At 35.3% G+C, this 24,884-nt stretch overlaps 1 pseudogene; it reads right to left on the reverse strand.

Moving 5' to 3' along the window:
• Positions 1–19,932, reverse strand: part of LOC116107068 — a 32,509-nt pseudogene extending 12,577 nt beyond the window's left edge.
• Positions 19,933–24,884: the final 4,952 nt, after the last annotated feature.

Below are 24,884 nucleotides of genomic sequence, written 5' to 3' on the forward strand. Positions count from 1 at the left end.
TTTTTAATTACTTTTTGACCCTTTAAATTTATTAATTTCATTAAATACCCCTAGAAAAAAAAAGTTTAAAAATTAACAAAAATACTCCCATCCACTCATACTTGCCAGAGTTTGCAACCACCATCGGTGGTAGCTGGAATCTATCACAACGGCCTACAAAATGACCAGGACTGACCGATAATTCACCGATCTAGCATTTTTCGACCAGATCCACAATGCATCTGATCGAAAAAGGCCAGATCTGGTCGTCAGCGACAACCAAAGAAATGACCATCGTTGATCGACAATGATGGCTATATCTTTGGTCGTTGCTGAAGTCTATATTTGGACTTTTGCGGTCGTCGACAGCCAGATTTGGCCTTTTCCGGCCAAATCCGTGGTGCATCTAGCCGAAAAAAGTCATATCGACGCCCTACCTGTCAGATCCGAACGGTCTGCGTTATAACGCCATTTTCTGGCTAGATTCCGACGGTGGTGGCCGGAATCTGGCACTGTGGGTGGGTGGGGGTGTTTTTATCATTTTACAAAATTTTTATATATTGGGGTGTTTAGTTAAATTAGCAAACCTAGAGGGTTTTTTTTTTGTAAATTTTTAAATTTTATCTCGTAATACTCCCTTATTCAACAACCTAATATTGTTCCCTAAATCCTATCCAAAATAATAAAATAAACGGACCCAAAGATTTTTATTATTTCAAAAATTTCATGAGATTTTTTTCTATTTCATAATTTAAGAGAAATTTTTGTTTTAACATCAAATCTTAGGAGATGGATGTTATTAACTCCATCAAAGATATCAAAAATATTAAGAATCAACCATATCATCAACGATAAAGGAAAATTTCGATACTTTCTAAAAGATAATGAATATCGATTGTTGACTGAATTTAATGATTTCTCCGAGATAAACAAACATTGTCCAATTTTTAAATGTTAAAACTTAAAAGCTAAAAAAATCTAAAGATCCCAAATAAGGAATTATATAGATATTGGAACTTTTATACATCTATATCCAAACCTTACAACCTGCATATAACATATGACATTTCATGCCACAAAAATCACATCCTAAATTACAAAATATTACAAAAATTATATCGATTTCTATAATCTTACCATGTATAGTAGCAAATTCTCGAAATTATACATATTGCTCATACCTCCCATATCCAAAATTTCCAAAAGACATTCCAAATAAGCTAATTGCAGATAAGATATTACAGAACAAGAAATATAGTGAACTTTTTTCTCTTTACATCCAGTACGATGGTCATCAAAATTATCATCTAATGTTATTGGTATACAAGGATAACTTCACAACATTACAAGTCCTACCATAGCTTGGAGGATACATAACGCTCAATAGGTTAACTAGTAGCATGGATTTTAGTGGGCAGAAGTAGCAGTATTATACAGTCGGTTTCAGCGAGCGAAGAAATTTCTCACCTCCCCTTGCTATCATGTCACTGAACTGAGTGACATTTACTGGAGAGAGCAATGGATTTTTACATTGGCTCTTCTTTCTGCTGTAACTTCTTGTAGAAGAGGATGTAACAATATCTTTGTTCAAAAGGCTATTTGTTGTGTCCTTAAAATCTCAATCAATCAAACAACTTGGTTTTGAAGTAACAGTTTCCACTTCGATCTCTCCATCAAGCATGTTAACGATGCATGACATTGGTGGCCGTAACATTGATGACGCTTGACTGCACAATAGAGCGACTCCAATTATTCGAGAGCTTCGATTTCATTGAACTCTGCTAAATTGGGATCTATCAGCCACAAACTTTGGTTACTTTCATGAAGACTCCAGGCCTAGAAATATAATATAGACCATTCAAAAAGCATGAGTTTTTGCATTAAGGTACATTGGAAAAAGAAAACAATAACTAGTAAAAATTCAAGTTTATTCTCTTTACCCATTCAAGAAGATAAATCTTTTCCCTATCCAAGGTAGTATCAGAGTTTGCTCTTCCACTCATAATCTCGAAAGCAACAACACCAAAACTGAATACATCAGCCTTTTTGTCAAGTGTCCACGCATTGCGTACTCCGGTATTAGATAGCCACTGCAAGAAAATGAAGGGTTTCTCAAGGTTAAAATCCAAAAGTAAAGTTTGGGTACAGCCCTATTCCAAGTGCCCACTTGCCTTTACAATGTGCAAATCTGACATAAATACAAAGCAATTACATCATTATCAAAGATGACACAAAAAGTTTTCGAACACTAACGAAGTTGTCCCTCAATTTTCACATTTGGCCGTTAAACTTGACCGAAGAAGGGTTTTCATGTCGTTTCTTCTCAATTATAGTTTTCTTCTAAATCAAATCAATTAAAACTCACGAAACAAATTCAAATTAAAAAAAAAAATTAAAAACAAAGTCCGCCACGGTTCGGACAGCCACACAACCCAACCGCATCTGGCCAGGTCAAACGACGGCTAGGCTGTCTGGCCTCCCAGCTTTGGCCACCACTACCTTCTTTTCTGGTTGTCGCCTTCACCTCCTCTGTTCGTCCCGTCATCGCCACTTCTTCTGGTCGTCGGCGATTCTGCCACTGCCATTGCCACCTTCTAATACTCTCGGTTGAAGAGTTTTGATCCAACTGTGCAGTGTTGGAGGTTTAGGTATTGGATTGTAGAGGGAGTTTTTCTTTTCCTTATGAATTATTTTATTAAGGTTTTTTCATTAAATTTGAAATTTATATTAGAAAATTAGAATCTATTTTGAAAATAATGAATAATAATATTTTGGAATTTTAAACAGTCAAACCTGGTCAAATTATAATTTTGATGGACGGAGAGTAATGATGGGTGGCACATATTAGATTTCGAAAATAAGGGTGGAATTGTCGTTTCACGAAACATAAGATAGGAAAATGTGATTCGGTCTTTCTTTCTTTCTTTTTTTTTTTTTTTTTTTTTTTTTAATCATGCCATTAAACATTGATCTATTAATTTTGTAGTGCCCACGTATATTATTTACAATTATAATAAAAACTATGTTAGATAAAACAAATTAAAGTTTTAAGAAGATTTTAACAACAAACGAGGGATATGTAGATAAATTAAAATATAATTCAAAAATTTTAACAAGTCTAAATTGAAAAAAAAAAAAAAAAATACACGAAATACAAACATATATCACTAAAAATAAGGGAAATTTTCAATACTTTCTGAAAGACAATAAGTATCGATTGCCGATTGAATTAAATGATCTCTCAGGACTATATAAGCATTAACTTAATTTTGAATGTAAACACTTAAAATCTAAGAAAAGCAGATTAAAGAACCCAAATCAGGAATTATATGCTTGAGTTATATAGAGTTTGGAACTTTTATACAACTATATCCAAACCTTAGTACCTTACAAGTTGCATATACTATGAATCCACATGTTGAATGAAGCTTCAAACGGTGTCGTGTTGGAGTAAGCAATACGCTGTCGTTTTGAAGTTTTATTAAGTGACAGATCTCAGCCTTTGGTTTCAGTCTAATCCAACAGTGCAAATGAAGCCTTGAGGTCAACCTACATAAAGCCGAAATTACACAGAAACGCAGAGCAGCTTTTTCATCCTCTCTATCGCGTTTTTTCATCTTTGCTAGGTTTTCATTCTTAGTTTGGTTAATCTTCAGTTTGTGTAATTTGTTCCAATTTATTGGGTAAATTGTGAGTAGAAGAAGTGTTAAGTTCTTCTGATTGAGACGCTTGTAGTAGTTGTCTTTGAGAGTAGATTACGGGTAATTGAAAGTTGGATGATTGTGTGATTTGAGTGGCTGTTCTTGATTGAGTTGTAATCTGTAATTGGATTGATCCTTATAGTGCAGTGAGCCTCCATTTTACTTGGAGCTCAATGTGGACGTAGTTTATTCCTTTGGGATAAACGAACCACGTTAAAATTGGCTGTGTTCTTGGTTCTTGTTTTTTGTTATTGTTTGTGTTATTTCTTAAGTGTTTGCTGGTCGTGTTTGATAAGGAACATGTTAGATTTGAGTTTGATTGATTCTTAACAGTGGTATCAGAGCGAGATTAGGGTTTTAGGTCTGATTTGAGTGATTCTTGAAACCTAGGGTTTATACAAATTGGGGGTTTCGGTATAATCAGTCAAATTAGAGGCTTAGGGTTAGGAAAACCTTAGATTAACTGGTCAATTTCTTGAAATCAGTTCCAAATTCGATCCTAACTAAATTAGGGTTTCTTTTGTGTCAACCCTAAATTCAAACACCAACCCCAAATCTAAACACTATGACTACTACATGAGTTGAAATCACCCAATTTGATGGGAAAATTGATTTCAATAGTTGGAAAAAAAAAAAATGAAGGCGTTGTTATCTCATAACAAGGTAGCCATCGCATTGGAAAATGATGAAACCAAATGGTCAGAGGGGAAACTGAAAAAGAAGGTAGAGGTGGAGGAGGAGGCGTACAATCTGATAATCATGAACCTCTCCGACGCGGTCCTACGAAAGGTAGACGGTTTTGAAACTCCGACAAAGGTATGGGGTAAACTCGAATCTCTTTATGCATTACAATCTGCTCCTAATCTAGCATACTTAAAAGGTGTTTTATTTGCATATAAAATGGATAGCTCTAGGACTATTGATGAGAATATTGATGAGTTCTTGAAACTGACCCAAGTGTTGAAGGGGACAGATCAAGAACTCGGAGACTCGAGATTAGCTATGATTCTTTTGAATTCTTTAACTGAAGATTACCAGGTTGTAAAAAATGCCCTTCAATATACTGGTACTATCCCAAGCGTAGATTTAATAGTTCCAGGGTTAAAAGCTAGAGAATTAGAGATTAAAGTGCAGAGAAGAACTGGTAGTAATCTTTTTGTTAAAGGAAAGGGTGATGTTAATCAGATTAATAATTTTGTCCAGTCTGATAGTAGGCCTAAGAATAAGAAAAAAGGAAAACAAAACCGTAAGGCCAAAGGAGAAACCAGGAAGTGTTTCTTCTGTAACAAGGCTGGCCATTGGAAAAAGAACTGTTATGCTTGGCTTAAGAAACAGAAACAAGGGAATACTGAAAGCAACCTAGCAACCTCTAAGTCCAGTTTAGAAGAATCTGAAGTTTTAACTGTTTCTAAAACAGAAAAGATAAATGATTGGGTAATGGACTCTAGGTGCTACTTTCATATGTGTCCAAATAAAGACTGGTTTCAGGACTATGAGGAGAATAGGTTAGAAACTGTCTACATGGGGAATAATAATGCCTGTAGGGTTAAAGGTATAGGCAGGATCACATTAAAACTAAACAATGGTAAAACTGTCAAGTTGACTAAAGTGAGGTACATTCCTGAATTAAAAAGAAACTTAATTTCATTAGGTGTCTTAGATGAATTTGGTTGTAGTTATAAAGCTGAAAATGGTTGCCTTTATGTTTATAAAAATAACTATGTTTTGCTTGAAGGGATAAAAAGAAATGGCTTGTATATTCTGTCTGGATCCTATTATGCTGATTGTTTAAATTCTGCTTTTGTTTTTACTAACTTGAATGTTACTGAAAAATGACACTTAAGACTAGGCCATATGAGCCAAAAGGGCCTGGACATCCTCCATAAGCAGGGCCTGTTTGGTAAGGACCCTATTAAAACTCTTGAATTCTGTGAAACCTGCATTATGGGCAAGCAACACAGGTTGAATTTCCAAAAGGGGACTCACCTGGCTGCCAATTGCTTAGAATACTTGCATGTTGACTTGAGAGGACCTGAAAGGGTCAAATCACATGGGGGTAGTAGTTATTTTCTATCCATAATAGATGATTACAGCAGGAAGGTGTGGGTTTTCTTGTTTAGGACTAAGGATGAAGCTTTGGGTAGGTTTAAAAGTTGGAAGGTCCTTGTAGAGAACCAAACTGATAGAAGAATTAAAACCCTTAGAACAGACAATGGTTTAGAGTTCTGTAACCAGGAATTTGACTCCTATTGCACTGAACATGGCATCCTAAGACATAGAACTGTTAGGAGAACCCCTCAGTAGAATGGGGTTGCTGAAAGAATGAACAGAACCCTTTTAGAGAAGGTGGGATGCCTTCTCTTTACATCCTGCCTTCCTAAGTCATTTTGGAGAGAAGCCCTAAACACAGCTTCCTATCTTATTAACAGAAGCCCCTCAAGTGCCATCAGCTTTAAGTAGAGCTGGGCATTTGGGACCGGGCCCAAAAGCCCAACTCTAAAACACGGTCCTAGGACCGGTCCTTGAGAGGACCGAACCTAGGAGGCCTGGTCCCAAAACGGGACCAGGCCTAAGGAGGAGGGCCTGGGCCCTCCACTGGGCCCTCCTCGGTCCTAGGCCCGGGCCCAAAAAAAATTGTATTTTTTTAATGTAGTCCCTACCAAATTACATAAAACCCCCTGTTAATTTTAAAATAAATATAAATTACTAGGGTTAAAATGAAATTTTATAAAATTTATAAAAAAAAAAATCTTCCAGGTCTAAAAAAATTATAAAATTTATAAATTTTACCCCTAAAAAATACTAAAAACCCCCTATAAAATTTTGTTTTGCCCCCAAAATATAAAAAAATTGAGGGGGAAAATAAAATTATCCAAGGCCCATGGGACCGGTCCTAAGACCGGTCTTGGGCCCATGGGACCAGTCCCGACCAGGCCTAGGGCCTGGTCCAAGTCCTGGTTTTTCTCATTGGCCTGGGAATGAGTGACTAGTCCCATTTGGGACTAGTCCCAAACGGGCCCAGGCTTGGGCCCGCAAGGGACCGGTCCCTTGCCCACCTCTAGCTTTAAGTATCCTAAGGAAAAATGGAGTAATAGGAAACCTAGTTTTAGGACACTTGAGGACCTTTGGATGTGCTACATACGTCCATAATAGTGAAGGGAAATTAGATCCTAGGTCACTTAGGTGTGTCTTCATAGGTTATCAAAAGGAAACCAAAGGATATAGGCTTTGGGATAGAAGTACCCCAAGAGTCAGAATAATAATTAGCAGAGATGTAATTTTCAATGAAAATATATTTCCTTGCAAAATTGCTAACCTTAATGCAGGATCAACAAGCAGCAATCCTATGACCCAGACCAGCCTGAAAGAGTCCAAATTGAGGTGGAGCCTGTTTAAATTCCACCTGAATTGGAACATCAGGAAGCTGAAGTAAATGAACCAGATCTGGACCCTGACTTGGAAGAGGAAAATGCAACAGAACATGCTAAACCCCATCCTGACCCTTTAGCTCAGTATCAGCTAGCCAGGGATAGAAGTATGAGAGAAATTAGGCCACCAGCAAGATACTCCTATGCGGATTTGATTTACACAGCCCTGGTGGCAAGGGCTCAAGTTCAGAGGATAGAACCAGACTGCTATGAAGAAGCAGTCAGATCCAAAGACAAAGAAAAATGGCAAGCAACAATGGAGGAAGAGATGCTGTCCCTAAAGGTAAATGCAACCTGGTCTTTGGTTCCAAATCCCAAAGACCAGAAACTTATTGAATGTAGATGGTTGTTTAAGCTTAAAAAAGCCATGAACCCCACTGACCCCCCTAGATATAAGGCCAGGTTGGTAGCCAAAGGTTACACACAGCGGGAGGGAATAGACTTTAATGAGATATTCTCCCCCGTTGTGAAATATAAAACCATTAGGATCATGTTAGCCATTGTTGCCCATAAGGACTTAGAATTAGAACAGTTGGATGTCAAGATTGCCTTTTTGCATGGGAATTTGGATGAAAAAATTTACATGAGACAGCCCATAGGATTTGTAGATAGAAACCTGCCCAACCATGTATGCTTACTTCACAAATCTTTATATGGACTGAAACAGTCCCCTAGGCAGTGGTATAAACGTTTTGATGCCTTTATTCTTAGTATTGGCTTCAATAGAAGCAAATACAACAGTTGTTTCTATTATGCTTTATATGATGATATGCCTTTGTATTTGCTACTATATGTTGATGACATGCTTTTAATTTGCAAGTCTAAACCTAAGATAGAAGAGCTAAAGAAAAAATTGAACTCTGAATTTGATATGAAGGATTTAGGAAGTGCTAAACGGATTCTAGGCATGGTAATAGATAGAAACAGAAAGGACTTTGAATTAAAAATCCATCAGAAGGCTTACCTAGAAAAATTAGTGTCTAGGTTTGGCATGGCAGGTTCTAAAACTGTGAATGTACCCCTAGCTGGTCACTTTATGTTAAGTAGATCACAATGCCCTAAATCTGATGCAGACTTAATAAAAATGGAAAACATCCCTTATGCAAAAGTAGTTGGGTCAGTAATGTATGCCATGATTAGTACCCGACCAGACCTTTCTTTTGCAATTTCCCTCTTAAGCAGATTTATGTCAAACCCTAGTTTTAACATTGGCTTGCTCTTAAATGGCTTCTTTTATATATCAATAGTTTTGTTCATGTGGGCTTGAATTATGGAAAAAGATATGACTCACTTGATCTGGTAGGGTTTGTAGATTCTGACTTTGTAGGTGACAAGGATTCAAGGAAATCAACCACGACATACGTGTTCACCTTGGGAGGAAATTGTGTGAGCTGGAAGTCCCAACTCTAGCCAATTGTTGCCCTATCAACAATTGAGGCAAATTATGTGGCCGTAACGGATGTTTTCAAGGAAGCTTTATGGCTCCAAGGGTTACTATCAGAGGATAATCTACTGGAGGGTGCTGTCACGGTCTATTCAGACAGCCAAAGTGCCATACACCTGAGCAAAAACCCCGTGTACCACGAGAGAGCCAAACATGTTGATGTCAAATACCATTTTGTAAGGGAACTGGTGGATAAAGGAGTGGTCATTCTGAAAAAAGTGCCAACCAAGGATAACCCTTCAGATATGGGAACAAATGTGGTCTCTCCAACCAAGTTCAAGCACTGCTTGAACCTGCTGCATATTCAGTAAAAGGCAACAACCGAGCTATGATGAGTAACTTGTGGGTGAACTACACTGATAAGGTATTTGGTTCGTGTGAGGTGTTAAAGCTTCAAGGTGGAGATTTTTGAGTGAAGCTTCAAACGGTGTCGTGTTGGAGTAAGCAATACGCTGTCGTTTTGAAGTTTTATTAAGTGATAGATCTCAGCCTTTGGTTTCAGTCTAATCCAACGGTGCAAATGAAGCCTTGAGGTCAACCTATATAAAGCTGAAATTACACAGAAACGCAGAGCAACTTTTTCATCCTCTCTATCGCGTTTTTTCATCTCTGCTAGGTTTTCATTCTTAGTTTGGTTAATCTCCAATTTGTGTAATCTGTTGCAATTTATTAGGTAACTTGTGAGTAGAAGAAGTGTTAGGTTCTTCTGATTGAGACGCTTGTAGTAGTTGTCTTTGAGAGTAGATTACGGGTTATTGAAGGTTGGATGATTGTGTGATTTGAGTGGCTGTTCTTGATTGAGTTGTAATCTGTAATTGGATTGATCCTTATAGTGCAATGAGCCTTCATTTTACTTGGAGCTCAAAGTGGATGTAGTTTATTCCTTTGGGATAAACGAACCATGGTAAAATTGGCTGTGTTCTTGGTTCTTGTTTTTCGTTATTGTTTGTGTTATTTCTTAAGTGTTTGCTGGTCGTGTTTGATAAGGAACAGGTTAGATTTGAGTTTGATTGATTCTTAACACCATATTTGTAACATTGACAGTTAAATTCGAATGAAAAATATTTGAAACATTACAAATATGACATTCCATGCCACAAAAATCACATCTTAAACTACACAATATTACAAAACTTCTATCGATTGCTGTAATCTTACCCCTTTATAGCAGCAATTTCCCCAAATTATAAATACTGCTGAAACTTCCCATATCCAGAAATTCCAAAAGAGATTCCAAAAAGCTTGTTGCAAAAGAACTATAGAGAGGTTTTCTCTATGTACATCTAATATGATGGTCTTTGTTAGTAAAGGGGTGAAAGTGTAATCTATTAACATTGGTGGTTAATATTGTTAGATGGTTACGTTTCTGTTAAACGCTTGTTAAGTTATAACAAGGTTAGTTAGAGATTAGTTTTACTCATGTAAACACACTATAAAGGTGTACAGTACAGCAAAAAGAAATAATAAGGAAAAACAAAGAAGTATTTCAGCTTTACTCTTTCACTCGTGTTTACTTCATTTTCTCTCTGTTTTCTTTACTTTCTTTACTCAAAGATTTACATGGTATCAGAGCCATCGACTAGCATCAAAAATGGTTGATCTGACAAATCCTTCCCTTAATTCAGCTAATTTAGCTCACAAAGTATCCACTGGTTCAATTGACTACGCAAACTCCTCGTCAATGTCTTACTCTGCACTTCCAGTAATTTTCCCCAAATTAACTAGGGACAATTACAGATTTTGGAAATCCCAAGTCTTGTTCGCAGTTGGATCTCACGATTTGGAAGAACACCTTACAGGATTAGTCTCATGCCCAGCTCCGTTCGTCAAGATTCAAGCTGAAAACTTGGAGGGAGCCATGGAGAAAAGAACTAATCCAGAGTACAACCAGTGGAAGAAAATCGATAAACTGCTTGTAAGCTGGCTTCTTAGCTCAATCTCTGAATCTATGTTTAATGTGGTATCAAAATGTCAATTTCTGCTGATATGTGGATTACCTTAGAAAAAGAGTTTCTTACTGAGTCAAGAACCAAAACTCTGCATGTTAAGAATCTGTTACAAAATACTAAAAAGGACAACCTAAATATTCATGAGTACTTCGCTAGAATGAAAGGATATGCAGAGATCTTATCTGGTAGTGGAATTGTTGTCACTGATGAGGAGCTTTTGAACTATATTCTTGAAGGATTAAATTCTGAATATGATCCTGCCGTAGTGAATATAACTACCAGACTAGAATCCCACTTAGATTCGTTAACAATTCAGGAAGCACAAATCATTCTGCAGAAATATGAATTTAGGTTAGAGAAAGCAAATTTAGCTATAAGTGCTGTTATCAACACTGAGTTTAATAGAGGGTCAGTGCATCTAGTGAATGTATCTACAAATGAACCTGATAAGAGGTATCAGAATGAATCATAGCCTAAGTTTAATCTTGGAGGACAAACTAGCTCTGAGTATTCTAGCTTTGGACAGTCTCAAATTCCCAGTCCAGCCTTTCAAACACACAGCCTCCCACCTCAACCATACATATCTCCATAGTTCATTCCCAACCTTAACCACCCTATTAACCCAAATCACCCTATCAACTCATCAAGTTTTAACCCATCTTACTATCCACAATTTGGTGGTGGCCGAGGTAGAGGCAGAAGTTTTAGAAGAAATAGGCTAGTGTGTCAAGTCTATGGAAAAACTGGCCACTTAGCATTAAACTGTTATCACCGATTTGATGCTAACTTTACTGGAACAAGTAATATGCCAAGCAGAAGCCATTTTGCTCAGAATTATCTCAGATCACCAGAGAATTTTCAGCCACAATAGTCACAATTTTATCCTTCATATGTTCCTTACAATCCCAGTACCCACAATCCTGTGAGTTCACAGCTTGACTTCTCTAACTATTCAAGTGCTAATTCAGCTGGATTTCCAAACAACTCTCAATCAGCTCCAGTGCAGACTCAATCACCTAAGCACAATCCTCAGAATCAAGCTTTCTTATCTCAAACACATGTACCTCTTGCTTCTAATCCAGCAACACATTACACTGCCACTCTAGCCATAGTTCAAGATGTCTCATGGTACATGGATTCTGGAGCAACAGACCATGTGACCTTTGATGTATCTCAACTCACACTGAACTCAAACTACATTGGCAATGAGCAGCTTCAGGTTGGAAATGGTGAGCTTCTTCCTATCTCTCACACTGGTTTTACTTCCTTTTCATGTCAGTCTAGATCTCTTCATTTGAAAAATGTATTATGTGTGCCTTCTATTACGAAAAATCTATTAAGTATTTCTAAATTCACAAGAGATAATAATGTCATTGTTGAATTTTTTGCTGATCACTGTGTGGTTAAGGAAAAACACTCCAAAGCTATTCTTCTTCAAGGAAAGCTTAAAGCTGGTCTATATCAACTCCAAACTTCCTCTTCAAATTCAAATCTGTCTCCTGGTCAGCCTATTTCTTCATCTTTAGCTTTCAACACAACAGCCAAGACTTCAAGCTCATTACAACCTGAGCAACCTTTACCATTTGTAGATTCACAGTCATGTCAAAATAATACTGCTAGTTCTTTGTATGATGTCAAACATTCTACTGATTCAGGTCTTGTTAATACTAGTTCAGTTTCTGTTAATTCTAGTTCAACTCTATCTAGTCAGGCCAATCTTGTATCTACTTGCAATGATGCTACTAATACTAATAAAGACAACGTTTTTCAATCATTTCCTATAGAAAAAATCAATTGCATGTTGTGGCACAAACAATTAGGACACCCCAATGCTACTGTCCTTACAAAAGTCATGAATTCCTTGAATCTTAATAGCTCAGTTCAAGGCTCTTTAGAATTCTACACAGCCTGCCAGTTTGGAAAACTTCACCAATCTACATTTCCCAAATCAGCTTCTAGAGCTTCTCAACCTTTAGAGTTGGTTCATTCAGACCTTTGGGGACCAGCACCCATTTCCTCTCCTAAAGGCTTTAAATATTACATCCAATTTCTAGATGATTACAATAGATTTACCTGGATTTTCCCTTTAAAAACCAAGTCTGAAACAAATTTGGTTTTTCAACAGTTTCATAAACTTGTAGAGAGACAGTTCAATAAGCCCTTGAAAGGTGTTCAAACAGATTGGGGAGGTGAGTTTAGGAGTCTAACATCTTACTTTGCTAATCATGGAATTGTTGTTAGACATCCTTGTCCTTATACACATCAGCAAAATGGTAGGGTTGAGCGCAAACATAGGCAAATAGTTGAGCAGGGGTTGACCTTACTAGCTCAAGCCAGCATGCCTTTACAGTATTGGTGGCATGCCTTCCAAACAGCAACCTTTCTCACAAACAGATTACCCACCCTTGTGTTGTCTAATTCTTGTCCTTTTCAAGTTTTATTCAAATGAAATCCAGATTATTCAGTCATAAAAATTTTTGGTTGTGCAGTCTATCCGTTTATTCGACCCTACAACTCTCATAAGTTTGCATTTCATACAACACAATGCACCTTTATTGGCTTTAGTATGCATCACAAGGGATACAAGTGTATGGATTCAAATAGTAAGATTTATGTCTGTCTAAGTGCTACATTTGATGAATCTACATTCCTTTTTGCTCAAAATACCCTTTTACCATCACAGAAAAGCCTTCCTCTGTCATCACCAACATGTCCTTTCTATACCTCTTCTCCTTCCTTTATTATTCCCACACCTTTGCCTACATGTGATCAGCAAAATTTGACTGTGTCATCATTCTTCCCTTTACCAGTAAATGCTAAGTCTGTTTCTACGGACACTACTAAGTCTGCCGAGTCTTTATCTTATTTTGATCAGTCTTATGATTCTTCTGTTTCTGCTCAGTCTTCTCTTCTTGTTCCAAATCCCACTGAGTCTCCTCTCTGCTCTGATCAGTCTCTTAGTCCATCTTCTGCCTCACCTTCATTAGACACTAATTCGAACAATATTCATCTAACAGTTGACCTACCATTTGATTCTCAGTCTTCACCATCATAGCCCTCTCATCCATCTGACTTAGCTAAATCCTTAAAGGGTATAAATCTCACAGTTGATCTTCCTTTTGACTCCCATTCTCTTAACATTCACCCTATGCTCACTAGGTCTAAAACCAAACTCCACAGTTCCATGTTAGTTTCTTCCACAGACCCCTATTTTTCTCTTGATTCCACTGAACCTACTAGTGTCTATGAAGCTCTCAATCGTCCCTCCTGGAAAGCTGCCATGAAAAGTGAGTTTGATGCCTTGCAATCAAACAATACTTGGGCACTTGTCCCTACTGAACCTGACATGAACATAGTGGGCTGTAAGTGGGTTTTTCGGATTAAACAAAACTCAAATGGTTCCATCCAAAGATACAAAGCAAGGTCAGTTGCTAAAGGTTTCCAATGGAGTTGACTATCTTGAAACCTTCAGCCCGGTTATTAAATCAGCTACTATTCGAGTTGTGTTGAGCTTAGCTATCACTTATGACTGGGATATTCAGCAGGTTGATATTAACAATGCATTTCTAAATGGTGAGTTAAGTGAGACAGTCTACATAACCCAACCTATAGGATTTGTTGATGCTCAAAAGCCTCTGCATGTTTGCAAATTAGTTAAAGCCTTATATGGGCTAAAACAGGCCCCTAGAGCCTGGTTTGAAAAGTTGAAAACTGCATTTCTTCAATGGGGTTTTGTCTCTTCCATTGCTGACTCCAGTTTGTTTATTTATAAACACAATGAGCAGATACTTTATGTTGTTGTCTATGTGGATGACATATTAATAATAGGAAGTGATTCTGGGTTGGTGAAGACTGTGGTTCAGAAGTTGAATGATGAGTTTGCATTGAAAACCCTAGGGTTTTGAAGTCTATAGAATAGCCTCCAGCATTCACATGAGTCAGGAAAAATATGCTCGAGATCTCTTAATCAAGACTGGAATGATGGACTATAATAAGTGCTCAACCCCTATGGTAGTAGGCAATAAACTCACAGTTGAGGACATTGAGTGCTTTGATAAACCAGCCCTTTATAGAAGTACAATCGGGGCCCTGCAATACCTGACTCTATCTCGGCCTGACATTACTTATTCAGTGAACAAGCTGAGTCAGTTCCTCAAGGCTCCTACTCAACTTCACCGGCAGGCTTGCAAGAGACTCCTTAGATACATCAAAGGAACTATGGGTTTTGGTGTTACATTTCAAAAAATCCATAGATTTCACCTAGACTGTTTTACTGATGCTGACTGGGCAGGCTGTATCCAAGATAAGAGATCCACAAGTGGCTGTTATTTATTTCTTGGACCAAATCTGCTTTAGTGGAACTCACGAAAACAGAAGGTTGTAGCTTTATCCTTCACTGAAGCTGAATATCGTGCCCTTGCACAAGGAGCCACAGAAATAGCCTGGTTTAGAAGTCTTTTTTCTGAAATGGGACTGATTCTTCACACTATACCTATCATTTGGTGTGACAATCAAAGTGCTGGTTCACTAGCCTCTAATCCAGTTTTTCATGCACGAACCAAAGACATAGAATTGGATGCTCATTATGTTCAGGAGCAGGTTGCAGCCAATCATCTCAAAGTCCAATATGTGCCCACTAATTATCAAAAGGCTGACATTTTTACTAAAGCATTGTCCACCAGCAGGTTTGAGGTTCTTCGGGACAAACTAACTGTTGTGACTAGTTCTCCCAGCAGTACAGACACTAAATCTGCTAGTGGTGGTAACTCATTCACTGATGAAATGATAACACAGTAATCTTGATGTTCTGCTTGATGTTGTTCTCTTTTTTTTAACTGTGATGACTGTTGTTGTATAGTTGTAGTGCATATGTTGCAGATTGTTGTTAATGACTGATTACAACACAGTGATTACAACACAGTGACTTTGAGAAGTGGTTTGTCTCTGTGATTCTAAGAAGAAGTTGTTGATTCAGTTTGAGAAGTGTTTTGTAGAAGCAGTTGTTGATTCAGTTTGAGAAGTGTTTTGTAGAAGTAGTTGTTGATTCAGTTTGAGAAGTGTTTTGTAGAAGCAGTTGTTGATTTAGTTTTTTGTGAAGATTGGAGCTACAGAGAGTTCTCTGTGATTCTGAGAAGCAGTTGTTGATTCAGTTTTTGTGAAGATTGGAGCTACAGAGAGTTCTCTGTGATTCTGAGAAGCAGTTGTTGATTCAGTTTTTGTGAAGATTGGAGCTACAGAGAGTTCTCTGTGTGTGAGAAGCAGTTGTTGATTCAGTTTTTGTGAAGATTGGAGCTACAGAGAGTTCTGTGATTCTGAGAAAACAGTTGTTGATTCTGTTTTTGTGAAGATTGGAGTTATAGAGAGGTGATTTTAAGAGGTGTTTATGCGAGGTGGTTTGTCTTTGTTTCTGTAGTTCTCAAGTTTTTATGACTTTTCAGAAGTGGTCTGTAATTTTTTGGAAGAAATGTGTCAGAAGATTTATGAGAGGTGGCTAATTCGGTTTAGTTTTGGTGTTATTGAGAAATGACTTGTTTTGATTCAGTCAAAAGTTGAAGCTATTAGAAATGATTCAGAGTAGTAATTCAGCTAAGCAGATCAGCTATCATTGTCAATCTTTCAGTCAATTTTTCAGCACAGCTAAGCCAGGGTGCTGTCAACTTTTCCCAGGTCCAGCTTAAGGGAAGATGTTAGTAAAGGAGTGAAAATGTGATATCTTCACCCAGGTTCAGCTTAAGGGAAGATGTTAGTAAAGCGGTGAAAGTGTAATCTGTTAACATTGGTGGTTAATATTGTTAGATGGTTACGTTTCTATTAAACGTTTGTTAAGTTGTAACAAGGTTAGTTAGAGATAGTTTTACTCATGTAAACAACATATAGGTGTACAGTACAGCAAAAAGAATAATAAGGAAAAACAAAGAAGTATTTTAGCTTTACTCTTTCACTCGTGTTTGCTTCATTTTCTCTTTGTTTTCTTTACTTTCTTACTCAAAGATTTACAGTCTTCAAATTCACTGTGCAATTAACAGTTTTGGTATACAAGGAGCGAGTTTATTCACTTAGTTTCAGCGAGTAAAGAAATTTCTCACCTCCCCTCTGCAATTATGTCACTGAACCCAGGGGCTTATTGTAGAGAGCAAGGATCAACTCCAGGGCTAAGATCAGTTACACTGCCACATTGGCTTTCTTTCTGCTATAATTTTGTCGATGAGGATGTAACAGTATCTTTGTTCAAAAGGCTATTGTATGTCCTTGTTAATCCCTATCAATCAAATAACTTGGTTTGAAGTATCAGTTTATACTTCGATGTCTCCAGCAAGCTGTTAACAACGCATGACATTGGTAAGCGTAACATTGGTGACGATGAGTGCACAAGAGAGCGACTCCTATTATTCGTACAGTTCCAATTTCATTGAACTCTGATAATTGGGAATCTATCAGCCCCAAACTTTGGTTACTTTCATGAAGACTCCAGACCTACAAATGCCATAGAGACAATTCAAGGAATAAGTTTTTTTAACACTAGGATACATAGAAGAAAGCATTAAAAAAAAAAAAAAAAAAAAAAAAAAAAAAAAAGTGCCCATTCAAGAAGATAAATCTTTTCCCTATCCAAGCTAGTCTCAGAGTTTGCCCTTCCATTGATAATCTCCAAAGCAACAACACCAAAACTGAATACATCAGCCTTTTCTGTCAAGTGTCCACGCATGCATGCTTTGGTGTCAGATAGGCACTGCAAGAAAATGAAGGTTTCTCAAGGTTAAAATCCAAAAGAAAAGTTTCAGTATATAGATTGTTGTCAAACTGGATTCAATAATCAGCCCTATTTCAGGCGCCCACTTGCCTTTACAAAGTGAAAAGCTTTAAAGTTAGTAAATCTTACCTAATACAAACAATTCCATTATTATCAAAGATGACACAAAAAGTTCTCTCAACATACATTTACTGCTCTCAAAGTCATTCTCATCAATACATGTATGTTAAGCATGTTGAGTATTTTGAAATACTCACAACAAAATCCACTAGATGTTTTAAAATACTCTGCAGCACGTTCTAAAAGGAGTATTAAGGAAGAATGGTAGTCAAGGAATGATTGAAGGAGCTTACATGGTCCTTGCAACTCTGGTGCTGATGTGAGTTTTTCTGTCATCATACAACTTGGCCAATCCAAAATCTGATATCTTTGGACATAGTTTTGCATCGAGTAAAATATTGCTTACCTTGACATCTTGATGTACAATCTTTGGCCTAGAATCCTCATGAAGACATGCTAGACATATTGCAGTTCCCAAGCATATATTGAATCGGGTAGGCCAATTGAGATGCAATTCCCTTCTTCCTGCAGAAACATTGCTGCAATCATTAAGATCTTCAAGAGTTATTGATATGGATAACTGAGGATTCATGGACAATTTATCCCCATAAACAATTTGGAGCTCAATAAAACTTTGACAATCAGCTCAAACCCGTTTGTGCTCTTATTTGCTCATTAAATTTGCAGTTTTTTCTATATATATATAACTAAACACAATTTACATAGGAGAACAAATATTTTTTTCTTTAAACCTTGCAATGCTTAAAAAATTTGAAAGTCAGCAAAATAGTATTTTGTACTTAAAGATTTATTGTTTATAAGTGGAAGCAAATCATAGGAGAGAAATCGCATGCATTAACGTTGCAGTTGCTTGCAAGAAAAGCGAAATTAGAAATTTTAAACTAAAGTTGATCATCAATTAGCATCTTCATACTAAACAATACTTAGTCAAGGCTTTTGTTTTCAAGGTACTCATAAAAAAAGAGGAGCCTAGTTCCCTCAATGCAGCGACCATGCAATTTCACAAGATTGCAATGTTGCACTGAAGTTATGGTAGCAATCTCATTAACAAACTGATTTTACCCTTGGAGGGATCCCAGAGAAAGTTGCTTCACAACCCCTTCCATCAGAAATCATACACTGTAGCACCAGATTTATAGACATAAATTATATATGCTACATCTTTGGTGAGTATCCAAAAGCTGAAATTCACCTAGTTTTCTTGTTAATAGTGTTAAGCTATGATAATGCATTTCAAATACAACATTGCAACCCAAGTTCCTTGTGTGCTAAATATTGTTTGTAACTTGTACATGTAAGATATATAAGTTACCTTGTACACAGGTCCAAATCCTCCCTTGCCAAGCTTATTTGGAGGGTCGAAGTCTTATGTTGCAGGTCTCAACTCAGCATAACTGAAAGTTTTTGGTTTAGGTCCTATTCCAAGTAGCACTGCATATTGAAGCAAGATTACATAACATTGAGGATTTGCACGACAAGTGATGAATTACACCAGCAGCTTTGCCTATTTCATGAACAAACTCAGGTGCACTAGAACAAAATTCATACTTTTCTGGAATCTACTTTTCTCAAATGCCCAGAGAACCTTTAACTTTGTGACCAAGTGAGATGCAAATTCATAAACTTTCTTGAACAAACTTGGTTCTTGAGCCTTCAACTATTATTAATTTAAAAATCTCTTGGGCTCTCTTACCGTCCACATCGTCATTGTGTCTTTCTGTCCTCATGTAAAAAGTTAAAAATATGAGTATCAAGCTCGAAATTCCGAGAGCTACTAAAATACCAACAATGAGCCCAGTCTGGTTCTTCTTATGTGCAATAGCAACAGTTGGTGTGAAATCCGAGAAGTTAAATTCAGTTAAATGTATACCAGAGAGAAGCATATAAGCACATTTATTGTAACTCTATCTGAAATGAAGATTCAAAGGAATCAAATAATTGCCTGGAATGACACTAAGAGCTGAAACTAATGGACCGTAACTACCTCGATCAGGTATGCAACAGGTCCCTTTACCAACCCAAAATAGGTGAATTTTAAGGTAGTTTGCCGACACCTTAGCATAAAATTCCTTCGTAATTGCTTTTCCCACACTTCCTTTGATATGTCAAATCTTTTAACTGGACAGTTCCCTAGATGATGAATAATGAAAGAAAACAGATGAAATTGTAATAGTAAAAATATAGATATATAATTAGGGTATGAACCATAACTTTCCAGAGAATGTTTACCCGAATATTGATATCAAAAACACACCTTCCAAGACTCGTCCATGTTTGTGAGCCTTGATCACCAAAAACAGTCTCAGCAAAGGACAAGCTTACATTTTAAGGTCCATGACAAGCTTACATTTTAAGGTCCATTCTCCAGACTAAGTCCATAGTATCTAAGTGATCCCGGGGATTGCGTTGAAGACTGATAAAACTTCGGGGCTGCAGTGCCAGTCGCTTGCAAGTCGGTATTTTGAACATGAGTGTTAAATTGTCCATCGGAAAACAAACCCGCATCACTAATTGCCCATTTTTCCGCATCAAATACAATAAAAGAAGCTCCACCAAGATCATAGCTATCGACCTCATACACTATGCTATCAACTTTCATTTCTTCACCACCACAATTTATTGCAAAACTTGAATCTGCAGTTGCAAAAATACACTATGCTATCAATTTGGTCCAGTTATCCTAACTGGAGCTGAATTAATAAACAATTTATAAAGCCACGGCAATACTATATTTAAGCAAAATAATACAGGGAGAAAGGTAAATTGGTAGTACGCTAAATTTTAGAAAAATAATTATACAGCAGAAAGAAATATGCTTACAGCACGAAGCATTTTATTGCAGGGGAAGTTTCTTTCCAGAGAGTTCAATCCAGGGAGAATACTGGCGAGCACAGAGAACCTTACTGGTTATCTTTTTAAAGCAGCATATTCCATTGTTGAGGTTTTATATTTTTAGTAATTTTTTCATTATGTAAAAGCCTTTTTTCAAAAACAAAATATGATACCTTATTTATCAAAAAAGGAACTATCACTAACCTGATGTTTGAGCTGTCAAATGTGAAATTGTTGGCCTCTAGATTTAGGGGTGAGCGGTTCGGGTACCCTGCATTTTTCGGAGGAACCAAAACCGAAATCGCACAGTGCAGGTTCCAAAAAAAAGGAACCAAAATCGAAACTACACAGTGCAGGTTCTTAAATTCAAGGAACCGGAACCTAAAATGCAGGTTCTGGTTCTTTTTCCGGGTACCCTATAAAAAACTAATTACCCTCCTATTAGTTTAAAAAATGACAAAAATACCTTAAAAGTTTACAAATACACCCCTAACAAATTTTGATTACTCATTCATTTGTGTCCAATATAACTCATAAATCCTCTAAGCTCTAGACAACACTTGAATTCAATCAATTCATCACAATTCACATAAAATTCCTCAATCAAAACCAAAACACAAACAATTATTCATCACAATTCACATCAAATAACTTCACCAAAATCATTCAAACAAATAACAATATAGAAAATTATAAATTTATAACTAATTAAGTAATTATTTAACTATGTAATGCTATAATTAATTAAGTGATCATAATATAATGTAATATAATAATGTTATAATTAATTACGTAATAATTTAATTAAGTAATCATTTGTTTATAATGTAATATTACAATTGATTAAGTAATCATACTATAAATTTATAATGTAATGTTAATATGTTCTAATTAATTAAATTTTTAATCATTTAATTAAGCATTGTGCTAATGTTTATGTAGTAAATTACTAATGTTTATAATATAATGTCATAATCAATTAAGTAATCATTTAATTATGTATTATTATAATTAATTATGTGATCATACTATAATGTAATGTTATAATGAATTAAGTAATCATATTATAAATCTATAATTTAATATTGTAATTAATTAAATTTATAATCATTTAATTAATATACTAATATTTATAATGGAATGTTATAATTGATTAAGTAATCATACTATATATCTATAATGTAATATTATAATTAATTAAATTTTTAATCATTTAATTAAGTAATGTAATAATGTAGTAAATTACTAATGTTTATAATGTAATGTTATAAATTTATAACTAATTAAGTAATCATTTAATTATGTAATGCTATAATTAATTAAGCGATTATAATATAATGTAATGTAATAATATTATAAATTAATTAAGTAATTATTTAACTATAATGTAATGCTTAATTAATTAAATTTCTAATCATTTAATTAAGTAATAATCTATTTATAATGTAATGTTTATAATATAATGTCATAATCAATTAAATAATCATCTAATTAATTTGTTTATAATAGAATATTATAATTAATTAAGTAATCATTTAATTATAATATAATGTTACAATTAATTAAGTAATCGTACTATAAATTTATAATGTAATGTTATAATTAATTAAATTTCTAATAATTTAATTAAATATTATACTAATGTTTATGTAGTAAATTAGTAATTACTAATGTTTATAATATAATGTCATAATCAATTAAGTAATCATTTAATTACGTAATGTTATAATTAATTATGTGATATAATGCAATATTATAATCTTTAATGTAATATTATAATTAATTAAATTTTTAATCATTTAATTAAGTATTGTACTAATGTTTATAATGAAATGTTATAATTGATTAAATAATTATATAATAAATCTATAATGTAATACTATAATTAATTAAATTTTTAATTATTTAATTAAGTAATATACTAAATGTTATAAGTCAATTAATTAAGTAGTAATCAATTAATGTAATGTTATAATTAATTATACTATAAATCAATTAAGTAATGTTATAAAATTATAATTAATTAGGTAATCATTTAATTATAATGTAATGCTATAATTGATTAAGTATAATATTTAACTAGTAATTAAATTTATTAATGTTTATCAATTTATCATAAATAATTAATTAATTACTAATTTACTATAGATATACTTAGAATTTGATTATTGAAATAAATAATTAAATATATTATTATTCAATCAAATATACTATTTTATTCAAAAATAATTATTTTAATAACATTAAAATACTTTTTATTGGATCCTAATTCCAATTATACACTTAATTAATCAAAACTTTAATATTAATATATTATAATATATTAAAGTTTTTAATATGGTATTGTTTATATGTAATAAGTATAATTGTATATTTATTTAATTAAGTTATTCTAAAAATTTAACTTTTTCTATTTTAGATTTTTTTATAAGTAAAATAATAGAAACCCCCAGTTATTCACAAATATTTCATTGCAGCCCACGTTCCAAAATAGGTTCCGAAATAAGTTTCAAAAATCGATTCCAAACAGGTTCTAAACTGGGTACCCGCTACATGTTCCAAACTAGGTACCCATTTCAGGTTCTTTTTTCAGGTTCCGGTTCCGGTTCTGGTTCCAATTCCAAGCCCTCCACACATAAGAATCGGAACCACACAGTGTCAGTTCCAATAAAATGGAACCAGAACCTATCAGCATAGTATCGGTTCTGGGTAGGTTTCGGTTCTACTCACTATTCGTGCTCACCCCTACCTAGATTCCTGTTCAATTCAATGCAAAGATCCATTATACTTCAAAGTTTGAAGTATACTAACTAGAGATGTCTTATATTAAAATTATAACATGACAAATAATCAACTATGTTAGAATGACATCAGAAATGAGCTATGACTTTATGGTACACCAAATGGTTATTCCAAGTGACACTTGTTTGGACACCGGAAATTCAAGCTCATCAAGGCAATTAATAGGTCGCTGTTACGTAATTCTGATCATTGTCACATGATAGAGAAAACTGAGTCACTAAAGGGGTAAGTGTTGGCCATGAAGATGAATAATCAACAAATTCTCACACTGCCATCTGCTTTTCTCTTGAATTGGCATGATTGTCGTAAATTTTATTATTGACTTATTCATACAATCATGTAAAGCATTATAATCAATTAACGAAACAAGGAAAGAGGGTTATTGAGCTCCACAATGCCTAAGGTCCAAAGCAATGTTTGATTTCTAAAAAATGAAGATGGAAAATAAGTTATTATGGTTCAAATGACATACAGCTGTTGTGAACCTGTAGTCACCCACCTTGGGAAAGTTCCTGATAGATAATTTTAAGATAAATCTTTGCAGGAGTACATTAAGCACCAATTAGAAGGAATCATATGCACCAACATAAAATTCTAAAACAGGAACAAATCAGTTAAGATTTTCAATTGCTTTCATTCAATTAATTGTCACAAGAAAGTGGTTACAACTATAGTTAAGATTAAATGGGGTTCATGATACATATCTGTAGTAGTAGCGCATTTTTCATTTTTTTTTTTCATTTTCCATGGAAAAATCTTTGTATGAAGATATTTGTCTTTCTTTTTCTTCTTAATCTATTCGTGAAGCATTTGGCACCAATACCTCTCCACTCTTCTAAATTTGAGCCTGTAAAACTTTCAAGGCAGATACAGCAAAAATGGATGTATAACATCTATCTAACCAGACAAGATATAATGGGGCATAATTCTCTAGATAACTGAAATTAAGGCTTACATGTTTTGAAGATATACAGATTTTTGCCGAGGAAGGGTTCCTGATAGATAATTGTTTCCGAGAAACCTAGCGAGAGAAGCAAAAAACAAATGAATGTATATATAATGAAAGAATTAGGATCAGAGAAAATCTAAAACTAGAAACTGAAACTAACTTAAATACAAAGTACTCAAATCTAGAATCAGCAGAAAGAAGCTTTCAATAAATTTACAAGTGAGTAAGAGAATCGACACTGAACAAAGCACTTAGGATTTGACCAATTAGGTTGTTGAAACTTGTTGATGCGTGATTTTAACACCAACTAATCGACACGTGTGTAATGTTGGTGGGCCAAGAGACACACATGGGTATTGATAACGAGTAGAGTAAATGCAGCAATGAGAGCTTTTTAAAGTGGTTCGGATGCTAAGGTAGCAAGTCCTGCGTCCACTGATAGTTGTATTAGTATTGTGGGTCAGGTCGCAACAGCGGACTGACTTACAAATAATTAGGAAAAAGTAAATATAAAGGTACAAGAGAGAGACAGAGAAAGCTAGTTCAGAATGTAAAATGGCCGAATCCCCTCAATGAAGAGGTCTTCCCTTTTTTATAGTGAGATGAGTGCAAATAATCATCATTAAATCTGTGGGTTGGTATGAATGTCAGGACAAAATCTGGCTTTATGTCACATTGCCCACCTTCCAAGCTGATTTCACGCGATTTGGAGCAGGGAATAGACACGTAGGAGCTCCACAGTGTTTGGCAGGCCTGACGTGCGCTTACCATTCTGACGGGAGCAGGTCACACTCCATCACGTGATTTCCCACTTTAGCCCTTGATTTCCCAGGCATAACAGAAGTCCCCTAGTTTTCAAGGTTTGAGGATCGAACCTTGGAAACTAAACCATGCCGCGATTGGAGGTTTTCTGGAAGTTCTAACAATTCCGACCTGAATGAAAGAAGCTCGGGATAGGGCCTTTTACG

This window comes from Pistacia vera, unplaced genomic scaffold (genome assembly GCF_008641045.1).
Source record: "Pistacia vera cultivar Batoury unplaced genomic scaffold, PisVer_v2 Contig526, whole genome shotgun sequence".
Classification (NCBI taxonomy): domain Eukaryota; kingdom Viridiplantae; phylum Streptophyta; class Magnoliopsida; order Sapindales; family Anacardiaceae; genus Pistacia; species Pistacia vera.